Here is a 12,137-nt window from a genome sequence, read left to right on the forward strand (position 1 = left end):
CCGAGGCCATTTTTTGAGGACCTAAAGTCCGTAGACGAATACTAAAAATGAGCACCTTAATGTACCAGTAGTGTGTACTGGAATATTGACGCAATTATAAAAAAAGCAGAAGTATCTAAGTATTAAAAGGGAAATCAACCTGTAAAGCTTAACATTACCTTTTGTGTAAATTTACAGGGATTTAACCCATGACTTATTCGAGTCCACAGTAATGAACGTTTCAAGTATTATGAATATCCAAATTAAAACATTAGGTAAGAAATTTGATGAAACCAAAATTCAATGAAATTTAAATGAATATTTGAATTACCTTCAAATACAATGTACTTTAAAACTTTTTTGTTAATCTTTATTTTTTGTAAATTTCTTTCTCTGTTTTTTTATTTTTTATCCCTTACCAATCCGTCCTTTCACCCCTCCCCAATGGCCAACCAAATGTTTTATATTGTTTTGAACCATTTAATTATTGCATGAATATAACAAAAATGTTTTCATTTCTCATGTACTTTAATGTTTCAACAACCTGATTCATGATTGTCAATTTATGTTTTCAAAAAATCACTATCTATTTTGATTTACTAACTAGCCCTGATTTGAAAAAGGCGATGGTTTCACCGAAACACGTGTTATCATAGAGGGCAATTCAACAAACATAACAATATGTTTGAATAAAAGATATCTATTTATTACAAAATCAAGAAAAAAGTTTGGTATACATATTTTTTCTTTCCATAAGGGCGCAGAAGAAAAACAGTAACCCAAAACACACTTGTAAATTACACTAGCAAAAAAGAGGTAAGTAATTTCAGCACACAGTCACTATTATATATATACAACCCTATTTACTTATTAGAAAAGTCTTAGTGAGAAACACCACTTATTTTCAGACAGAGGTGAGCGCTTAACATAAGATGACACTAATAAGTTGTAAAGAAAGGGAGGGGAAAAAGGCAGAGTTAAAGAAGCACACAAGTTTCAATACTTTCTCAAAGAACCACAGTAAGGCAGGATAGGCAGAGTTCTACTGGAGAGCAAGGAAGTCAATTGCAAGGCCCACTCTTGGAGAGAGCAAGCAGAAGGGGTCCAGTTTCACCAGTGGGGTTATGCCCAAAGAGTCTTTGTAGATAGTTTGCACAAAAAGGATGAAATTAAAGTCAGGAAAAGTTAGCTAGGTTGTCCCAGACCAGCCCAGGTTAGCAAGTCGAGGCTTTACTGTCACCCTGAACAATCTGTCGCAAGGGAAGCCAGGCGGGACACAGTACCTTAAGTGTGAAGGAAGCTCCAGCGGGGGCAGTTGTTCCTGGCAGCAGGTGCAAGTCGGTGTTTCGTCCCGAGGAAGGTGGTCTCGCCGTGGAGGAAAGATGAAGGTCGTTGCACTGCCAGGGAGGAAACCAGCCGCGGAGTTCTCCGGTTAAAAGGCACTACCCTTCTCTTTGCGGTAGTGGTAAACCGTGGTATTCCGGTTGCCGGGGTGCTTGGCACGGGCAAGGCGGCCACGAGATGCTCCAGGAAGGTGAAAAGAAGGCGAAACTGGTTATCCCCACCAGTCAAAGGAAGAAGACTCTCTGGACTAGAGATCTCCTCTGTCGTCGGGAAAAGTGGAGAGACGGTTCAGCAGGGCTCCACCGGTGGTGTCATCGTTGCAGGTCGGCTCAGCTTCTCCCTCCTCGGATTCTTAGGTCCTGTGGCGACTCCTGAAGTTCCAGTCCCCAAAGCCCTGCTTTTCTGCAGCACATCCCCATTCACTCAGCCTAGCTGTCAATCAAACATGCTAAGTGGTGAGTGCGACTTGAGTTACCAAGGTAACTCAGTCCAGGGTGCCTAAACCCCCTCCCACACCCACTGTGGTACCCAGACAGAGTGCCACCACTTTTGGAGGCTTCTGTGGAGAAGCCTGCCAAAAAGTGGAACAAAGGGCTCGACTCGGGTTGGAGTCACAGAAGAGAACACAAACGCCATTTTAGAATAGTGTTCTGGCAAAAAATACCAACCAGTGAATTAATATTAAATAAATAAACCGGTGGTATGTTCGAGGCTATAAGAATTAAATAATTAAAGTTGGTAGCCTCGAACGATGGGAAAATCCCATAGAGATATATTTGCGGTCGAATATAAAGAGTAGTATCCACTGCCACCAGCCAAAACTCGATCAGGGGGGACCGAGACGTGCCCCCTCGAACAACAGACCCCGGGGCAATCGAATTGCCCCGACCAGTACGTCACAATATGATAGTTTGTACTTGTTTCTGTTCATAATCTGGGACTAGTAAAGCTAATGGTGACTTTACATGCCCTGGGAGACAGTAGTCAGTCCCAGGATATGGAGTCTATGTTGGGGGTCACTACGACACCCCTGGCTTACGGCACGGAGGGTGCCGTGTACCCCACATGAAACCCTATGGAGTAAAAGACCCCATAGCCCATAAAACACATGGAAGTGAAAGGAACACCTCAAATCATGTCTAAGAGTGGGAGCAAAAGAATCTCACTCTTCGCAGGAGAGAAAAAAATAAACCCCAAAAAATCCAGCAAAGCTGCTGGGGGACTCACTAGGTTTGGGAAATTAGCCTTACAGAGAATTCTCCCTAACGCACAGTCGAGCTCTAGCTCCTTCTGGAGTTTCTGAGTGTGATGCTCGGGTGTAGGAGCGTAGGGGTGTCACGGTATTGGTTTTATGGCGGTATGATAACCTTCTTGCCAAATGACGGTATATCATGGTTATCACAGTATAGTAGGTGGAGTTAACTAATCTTAAATATTTTCTTAAAGGTCATAAATTGTCAGCATTTTGAAACTTGTCTGCACATTTTTAGCTGATCCTCCAGAAATCTAAGGCAGCTGGAGATTTGGTCTTTCATGGCGCTCACTCGTTGATCGCCTTGAATGAAAGTGACTTGTGGAAGTGTTAAAATGCACATTTTGCTGCTCAGTCACAGGTCATCGCTTTGAAAATCGGCCTCGACCTGCATTATTTTGGAACCACATGGCACGGGCATCATGACCCCTCGCTGCGATCAGTCATAAAAGTTTGTTTTGCTGACGCTTTATCCCATTAAAGAGAGAAAAGTCACTCATGTGAGGTCTGAAAGCCCATGTCATTGTGTTTCTTTTGTCAAAATGTCATAGCCAACATACACTCACCAAACGGTTGCATATTTATCAAATCACTATAGTTTGTTTACCATCTGTCTCTTGATTCTTGCAATACATGTTCATTTACCTTCTTATAGATAGTGGTACAAAATCTTTTTGAAAATGTCAAAGTTAAAATACATATCGGCACAAATATGGCCTAGACCACCAAATCACCACAGCCCCATCATTACCATTTTGCCCAGGTTTGAGCGCATTAGGACCCTTGTGATGTGAGTTGAGACAGAGGAATGCTTTCATGGGTAGGGTCACAAATCTACGATAGACCTGCGAAATATCTCACCCCCATTTCTCTGGCTACTTCAAATTGAATGTAGAATCTGTCCTGCCTGCTTGAGTCCAGTGCCATATGCAGAAGGCAGGTGAAGTATCAACTGAAGCAACAACTCTAGTGACAATGTGTAAATCTACACGGAAGACAGTTGGGGGGTGCAGTTTATATACTAGCACAAAGCACTGATAGGCCCAGTGTTCATACAGTCTACATAGCTAACGTTTTTTTGTGGAAATGCATCAGAAGGGCATCCAGTTCATTCCCACCTTTGAATTCTGGGATCTGTAGTTCCCCCATCTTTCAAATTGGTGGGAAAACTACAAATTGGCTGATCTTTAACCTGACTCTACTGATCACAGAGAAAGAGCGGTCACAGCACCAAAGCTGCATTTATTAATGTGGCCTCACTTTCCCTGTGCTCTTGTCTGCCAAACGCCACATCCTACAGTGCAAGATCCAGAATGCACAGCACTTGATTACTGCAGCCTTTCCAAATCAGATTGAAAAGCTCACTTCGCTGCAGGCCCTAAACCGGTATACCGGTATAAACAACGTGACTGTTATTATAGTTCAATTAAGCCGTTCACGGTATGTATAACGGTATACCGTTACACCCCTATAGGAGCGTAGTGTGGTTTGAACATGGTTGCTTGCGATATTGTTGCAAGGTGAAGGTGAGCTATTATAGAGCTTCGAGTATGAACACTTTTAATGGGGTGGCGCTGGAGTTTAGTCTAAGGTTTCTATAAGTAATAGAGCAGGGTTGATTCGGTGTTGGTCTGGTAGCAAAGTGGCGTATCCATAGTGCTAGATCATCCAGATAAGGGTTAGCACAGACCATAGTATAAATCCATGAGGTGTAGGTGTTAGCTGTCTCAGGTGTGTGGGTGGATGTGTGGTGGTCAGTATGTAGGTGAGATGTCCAGCGTCTGGTGTAGATGTACAGTAGGTGAAGGAGAGTAGTTAAGCACCAATACATAGTGGAGGTATGAGGTGCCTGTAGGCAAGGGTTGTGGCCTAGTGCTCTGAATGTTCAGATCAATTGGAACACAACTAGCGTAACCCAGTCAGGCTTAAAGAGCAAATTAACTAGGGCTTGTGAATGACCGATTGACATGGGTATAGGGCAGAACCTAATTTCAGAATAGTACCTTTGAACTAAACTGCAATGGGGCAGCACTTAGGTTCAGAATGATGCATTTGGCAGAAAACAATGGGCCAGTGCCTAGGTTCGAGGTGATGCACTTAGGCTGAAATGCAGTGGCTAACGCCTATATTCACAGTAGTTAATTTGAGCAATAGCAGCAGTGGGGCCACACCTTAGTGCACAAATTAATACATTTGATGGGAAGCAGTGGAACAATACCTAGATTCAAGATGAAAGGAATTGACTAAAAATGCAAGGGGCAGTACCTAGAATTAGGATGAAAGCAATTGGCTGAAATGCAATGGGCATCACCTAGAATCAGGATAAAAGCAATTGGCTAATGAGATGGGGCAGCATCTAGTTTTAAGATAAAAGCAATTGGCTAAAATGCAATGGGCAGCATCTAAATCAAGATAAAAGCAATTGGCTAAAATGCAATGGGCAGTACCTAGAATGAGGATGAAAGCAGTTGGCTAAATGAAATGGGGCTGCACCTAGTCAAGATAAAAGCAATTGGCTAAAATGCAATGGGCAGCACCTAGAATCAGGATAAAAGCAATTGGCTAATGAGATGGGGCAGCATCTAGTTTCAAGATAAAAGCAATTGGCTAAAAAGCAAAGGGCAGCAACTAAAATCAAGATAAAAGCAATTGGCTAAAATGCAATGAATGGGCAGCACCTAGTACAGGTAGCGACAGTCAGAGCGGGTGATAGATGTTAGTTCTACTTCATCAACTTTACACTTTGCCAGACAATTAAAGCGTATAGAGCAGGCAGTACATGCGCAGGTCATCTCACATCAGGGTAGGCTAGCGAGTTGTAAGGGAACTTTGCGGGTTGGCAGACAGCAGGCAAACATGGGGAGGCAATCGATCAGATCATATATATGCCACCAGTGCAATACAGGCCGCTATGGGTCAGGTTATGCAAGCGGAAATAGACGAACGAGAGTAAGCAATGGCATTCTTAAGCAAGTATCAGAAGGGTTGAATGGGCATACAGTGGCGGCATAACAGGTTAGGCAGGCAGGCATAGTCGACACCAGTCTAGTTTTAGATGGGTTAAAAAACAGCCAATTAGAATAGTCATTACAGGTACAGGCCGTTTGAAATCCAGAATAAGCAAGCAACATATAAGACCACTAGACTAACTCACAGGTTTCCATCTGATAAACACGCGGTCAGTGCGGAACAGACTACCGCCGAACCAGTTGGTGTCAGTGATATATAAGGGGCACTAACACATACATAAGAGTGGCGGGTATAAGCATTGCGTTATCAAGCGTAAGACGGAAGTTTAGAGGCAAGCTTAAAACTTTGACAACGTTTCAAATGTTCATCCGCAGAGTACGTTAGTTGACTGGTAGTGTTAGGACAGTTCTGGTGCCGTGAATCCAGATGGCGAATGGAGCGTGCGAGTGCTATGGCTGATCACACATGTAGTATAGCGGGTGAATTACACACAGCAGTAAACGCTAGAGGAGCGGTGACGGTAGCCTGAAATGCAATAGTATGCAAAGTTATAGCGGACATGCTCTTCTAGGCATGGGACAGCGATCAGGCAGAACTAACTATAAGGGAGGCGGGATGTCCTGGAGATAAGACTGAATCACAATTGCGGGTGGAGAGAGAGCGGCGCGAAAGTAACAATCACGGATCTCACCTTGATTAAAGAGGCGACTGCCTCACAAAGGGACTGGAGCACTCGAGCACGTCCAAGCTCTGTCAGGCTCAGTGAGGTGGAGCCTTTTTGGGATTGCCTTTGTCAGGGGCCGGCTTTCACCTGCCGGTGCTCCCCGATTGGCTATCAAGCCAAGGCCAGACAATCCGGTGTGAGTTGGTTTTCAGATGGCAGCAGGGAAGTTTGAATCCTCCAGAAATGCGGTAGCGGCCATCTTAGAAGGGCAAAAACCTTGTGTTTTTACAATTACAAATCTGGGTGCTGTTTAATTTATGTTTCTTAACCCAGCCAGCACAAGGGCTAAGAGTAAGGTAACAGGCAGCACAGGGTGGCAGGCTTAATTTAGCAGATGGAAATTTCGATTTTCTGAATATTGCAAGGGTGCTGCTTAATAGCAAAGGTGTAGCCTCCAGGCTTACCTTCCGCCAGCCAATGCTTGAGGCTGCATGGGGCTTCTCCAGCAGCTATGTAGGAGAGGGAGCTCCTGCTCCAACCTCTTCAGCCAAGGTGCCTGTTTATTTTGGCGCTGCTGCCTCCCTGAACAGAAGCACCTCATGACTTCTGTCTGCGGTGGTCCTGTGCTCTGCACCAGCCTAGCTGGGTTGAGGGGGGAGCGATACTGTAGACCCCCTGTGCACTCTTAGGTATGTGTGTGAGGGGTAGACGAGTAAATGCCAGTCTGCAGGGTCCTCCAGCGGTGTACCCGTCTTTCCCCTGCAGGCTGTACCAGTGTCCACATTCGGTCCCCTCAGTACCCCACTCCTGGGGCCCTGGGCCCAGAGAGTACAGCCGCTCTAACGGAGGCAATAGTTATGTCGCTTGGGGTATTCAAGCTTCGTGTCTGGATGCCGGACAGTACCCGAGTCAGTGGCTCTGCTCTTTCAGGCACTGTGCTCCGAGCGTCACCTGGAAGCTTTTCTCTCCCCCCCCCCAACCCCCCAACCGTCAGCCCTGCCCCCAGTCAATCCGGGGCTCCTCTCTCGGACTCCCCACTGCAAGTGCACCATCTCATCCAATTCTCCTTGCCCTTGGTCCGACCATCATCTTAGAACCTTCACCACTCAGACACTAAGCAACAAGCCTACGCCCCTATACTAGCTCTTGCCATCCCTACCAGAAACAAGTGCAACATAATGGCTGACAACTTACTGCCTCTGCTGCAACCCCTCCTTGCAACCCAGTTCAAGGACAACCCCGACCCGAACTTGATGACCAAACACTACAATGACACCATGCTGGCTGCCATTGAACAACTGGCCCCCCGGCCCCTCGCAAAGCCAAACAACCCACTCACCTTAATGGGTGGTTCACCTCCTCGCTAAACACTCCAAGAAGAAAAACAAAGAAAGGCTGAAGCACTATGGAAGAAATCACCATCAGAATTAAAGAAAACAGCCTTCCTTGAAACTGCCAGAGAATATAAAAGACAAGTACTCCAAACTAAAAGCGCACTCTACAATGACAGAATAGCCAAGGCAAACTCTAAACCTAAGGAACTATTCTCTATCCTCATGACAGATGGAGACCCCCATACCCCTGTGGAAAACCAACAAAAACGCAAGCTGGTGTCTGGGCATCCATAATGCCCTTTCAGGAAAAATCACCCAACTCCAGACTAAAATAGCAACTAAAAAGGAAACTCTAGCGCACCCAACAGCCTCAGTCAATCCCCACCCCACAGCCACAATCCCGTAACGCCTCATTTCGAATTTACTAAGGTCACTAACTCTTGAGTTCTCCAGATCATCTCCAGTTTAAAACCCTCCAGGTGCCAGGGGGATCCTTGCCCACCCTCAGTCACCAAGGACTGCACACCCCAAATTGCCCCTTTCATCACCAACCTGATCAACGCCTCGCTCAACAACTGTGTCCCTAAGGATTTAAAATATTCTTGGGTCCGACCACTGCTAAAAGAAAACTCCCTCGACCTAAAGCATCCCCACAAACTACCGACCGATCACCACCGTCCCTTTTCTACTAAAAAAAGTAGTACATCCAAATTCAGAAATACCTGGAAGAAAACAACATCCTGAGACTCCGACTATCAGGTTCCCGCCGCAGACATGGGACAGAAACTGCTCTCCAAGATTTAAAAGTCCAAATGGACGACCTAAAGGATAAAGGAAAACTTGCCCAGCTACTCCTGCTGCACCTCTCGGCCGCCTTCGATCTGGTGGACCACAACATCCTATGCAACCACCTCACCACAGTTGCACAATTCTCAACCAACGCCACACAATGGATAAAAAAAAAAATAGTACCTCTCTGAGAGAGCTCTGAAGGTCTTCTTACCCAAGGCAGAAGCACCACCTACCCCAGTCACCTGTGGAGTTCCGCAAGGCTCATGTGTGACTCCCACTTTGTATAACATCTTTACAAAGCCGCTGTATGACCGTCTTAATGGCCTGGGCATCTCGTATACCAATTATGTAGATGACACCCAGGTCCTCATACCCATCACAGGAGACCAGGCCACTGATAACACCACTCTCAACGCCATCTACCTAACCATACAGATTTGGATGGCACAGCACTGTTTGTTCCTCAATGACGACAAGACTGAGCTGCTCCACCTAGGCTCTCAATTCAGGCTTGCCAAACTCAGCACAGCATTTCAATCCTTCAAAATTGACGGCGATACCATAGCAGTCTCCAGCCATGTCAAAACATTACGTTTCTACTTAGATTCCTCCCTCACAGTAGCTAAACAAGTGAACGCCACCACCTCTGCCACCTCCTACACATGTAAGCTGATCAACTCCTGCAGACCATTCCTCGCGCCCGACAGCTGCATCACTCTGGCGAGAGCACTAGTGATAACTAGACTACCTCGAGTTACAACATACACAAACTCCAGGTCCTCCAAAACAATTTTATCAGAGCAGCCCTCAACATTCCCAGATCAGCACACATCTCAGAAACCAGAAAAACTCCACTGGTTACCCATTCAAGAACGGATCTGGTTCAAAACCCTCACACTGACACACATATGCCTTCACCGGGTAGCCCCAGCCTATCTGGCAGACAACATTTCCAAAACCCAATCAGCCAGACCTACCAGAGCAGCCTACAAGCACCTCCTTGCCACCCCCAAATTCAAGCTCCAAAAAGCGGGTGGCAGAAGCTTCCCGTCAATGTTCAGAAAACTTTGGAACGCCCTGTCCATTCATCTCAGAGCCCAGGACCCCTTTTGGATCTTCCGCAAACAGCTTAAAACACACCTCTTAACACACAAACCGCACAAATAACATACTTCACTGGTGCCCCCCCCCCCCTTTAGTCCATACCACTGTACTAAACCAACCTAACTTTCTGATATCTGACAAATTGGATAGGTGTGACATGTAAAATATGTAAAAATCCCAATAAATGCAAAGTAAAGTAAAATGTATATATGACTAACATGTGTACCAAGTGTGATCTTTCCTATGTAAGCTAGTGCACAGATGCCTCTGGGCTTTACACGCTTTACAAGCAACAAAAATAAATAAATGCTCAACTCCTGAGGATACCATAAACTGAGTTAGAGCAGATTGAGCTTGTCATCACGATTGAAGAGATTAACCAAGCAGTTCGGGCCCTTCTGACTAAGAAAGCCCCAGGCCCTGACGGCTATACAGCCCTATTCTATAAAATGTACATTGATGTACATGCACCCCAGATGGCACTCGTCTTCAACTCCTTCGTGGACACAGGAACCATTCTTTTAACTCTAATCGGAAAGCCGGACAAAGACCTTACACAATGCTCTTCATACAGACTAAACGCACTTCTTAATTATGATGCACGCATCTACTCTAAGATCATGGCACCCGATTGGCTTCCATGCTCCCAGAGGTGATTGGAGCAGATCAGACCGGTTTTGATAACATCCGCAGAACGATAGATGTAAAACGCTGGCCAGACATTGCAAGAAAGCAATGGCAATACTATCAATTGACTATCAATTGACACAGGAAAAGCGTTGCATCGGGTGGACTGAGGATATTTATCCAAGGTGCGGATGGGGTTTGGGTCCCAGCTTTATGGTGTTGTTTCTAGCAACTTTTACAATCCCATCTACACGCATTAAAATAAAGAGCATTTTATCCGAACCAGTGGCGCCAAGAAGAGTAACGCAGGAGGGTTGCTCTATCCCACGCTCCCATTTCCCCTCTCCATGGAAACTCTTGCAAAATTGGTCCGCTCGACAGCGAGTTTACAGCGGCTAGAACAGGCTGGGTATCAACACAAAGTGGCACTATATGCAGATTAACTGCTTTTCTATATGGTAGACCCTCCCTAATATAGTTTCTCTAACACAATTTCAGAAGTTTTTCTGGATTCAAAATTAACTCTACGAAATCCATCATGCTCAACATCTCCGAAACGGGTGAACATGTACAAATGCGGAAGGGTGCTTTCGATTTCGCATGGGCGACAAATTCCCATAAATACCTGGGGGTCTGTTTGATGGCCTAGTACGACCAACTATACGAGGCTAATATACTGAAGCTCTTAGTATCAGCCAAAATGAGAACTGGTAAAATGGGGAAAGATTGAGATTTCCTGGCTAGGTAGAATGAACAGCTGTGAAAATGACATTACTCCTGAGGCGATTATATATATATTCCAGGCGCTGCCCATCTGGATCCCCAGATTAGTCCTTAAAGGACTTCAGACACATTTAACTTCACACAGAGACACAGGCTCCCTAAGGTCGCTAGGAAAACCCGATGGCAGCAAGGGAGAGGGGCGGATTGGCACGTGGAACGTTACCTACATGTGGCACAAATTGCCCAGATACTGGAAAGTCAAGCAACAACCCAATACTAAATATTGGGCACATATAGAACAATCTGCCTTCGGTGGACCACTATACGAATGGTGTTGGAACTCCGAGAGAACCAGGAAACACCAAGGGAACGGACTTCCACCCACTATAACATTTAGATATTGGGATGGGGTGGCCCGGAAGTATGGGACAGTCACTTTGCCCTCCCCCTCACCCGAATTTTGAATAATTGTGAATTCCCCCCTGGGTAGGACATTAGGTTTACCCTATGGGTGGAGGGAGGCATAATCAGGAGGGGCCAATTATTTGCTAATGATTAGCCCCTAAAGTTTGACCAATGCAAACAAACCTTATTGGTGACCGATATTGATATATTATGGATATATTCAACTCATTTATTGGCTCGCTGGCACAAAAATAGCAACCCAGGTTAACAGGGACACTACTCAATTTGAAGACGCATTTACTCCGAAAGGCCTAGTGTCCTCCATCTACAAAATACTCCACTCCAAAAGGTTCAACTCATCTCACACATACATGGCCTAATGGGAGGAAGATAAAGGGAGACCTAAAGACGAGCTGGCCTGGTACAATATATGGACCAGGATGGTGAAATATTCCAAATCAATTAATCTCAAGGAGAATGGTGTTAAGCTACTACTGAGATGGTATCCAAGCAGAGAATGTCTACACAAGATGCACCCCACATGCCGGAGATGTTCGAACGCAACAGGCACTTTTTTCCACATGTGGTAGATATGCCCGATCACCCAGGCATTTCAGAATAAGTGCTAGCCCAGATAAAAATTACCACCAGTCTGGGGTTCCCGGAGGAACCCTTGGTGATACCATTAGGGGATGAAGATCCACAAGGTCAGTACAAACTGCAGGCGAAAGGATCTAAACTAATAACCCACTTTTTAGTGGCCGTTAAAATGGTTAAACTGGAAGTCCTCCCTTCCCCCAGACATCAAAGAATGGTGGTCCAGAATCTGGTATGTAACTGCAATGCACAAGATTGATGCTACATCAGCGGGGAGTTGGCACAATATCTCCAAGAATGGGCCCCCCACCCCCTTGTTACCCATGTGAACCAGCATGATGGTTCT

At 45.5% G+C, this 12,137-nt stretch overlaps 1 protein-coding gene across 5 annotated transcripts in view; it reads right to left on the reverse strand.

The window, feature by feature from the left end:
- The window catches only part of UNG (uracil DNA glycosylase), a 204,555-nt gene that overhangs the window by 115,677 nt on the left and 76,741 nt on the right, over window positions 1-12,137 (reverse strand). The window lies entirely within an intron of this gene.

This window comes from Ambystoma mexicanum, chromosome 10 (genome assembly GCF_040938575.1).
Source record: "Ambystoma mexicanum isolate Mex_15411 chromosome 10, UKY_AmexF1_1, whole genome shotgun sequence".
Classification (NCBI taxonomy): domain Eukaryota; kingdom Metazoa; phylum Chordata; class Amphibia; order Caudata; family Ambystomatidae; genus Ambystoma; species Ambystoma mexicanum.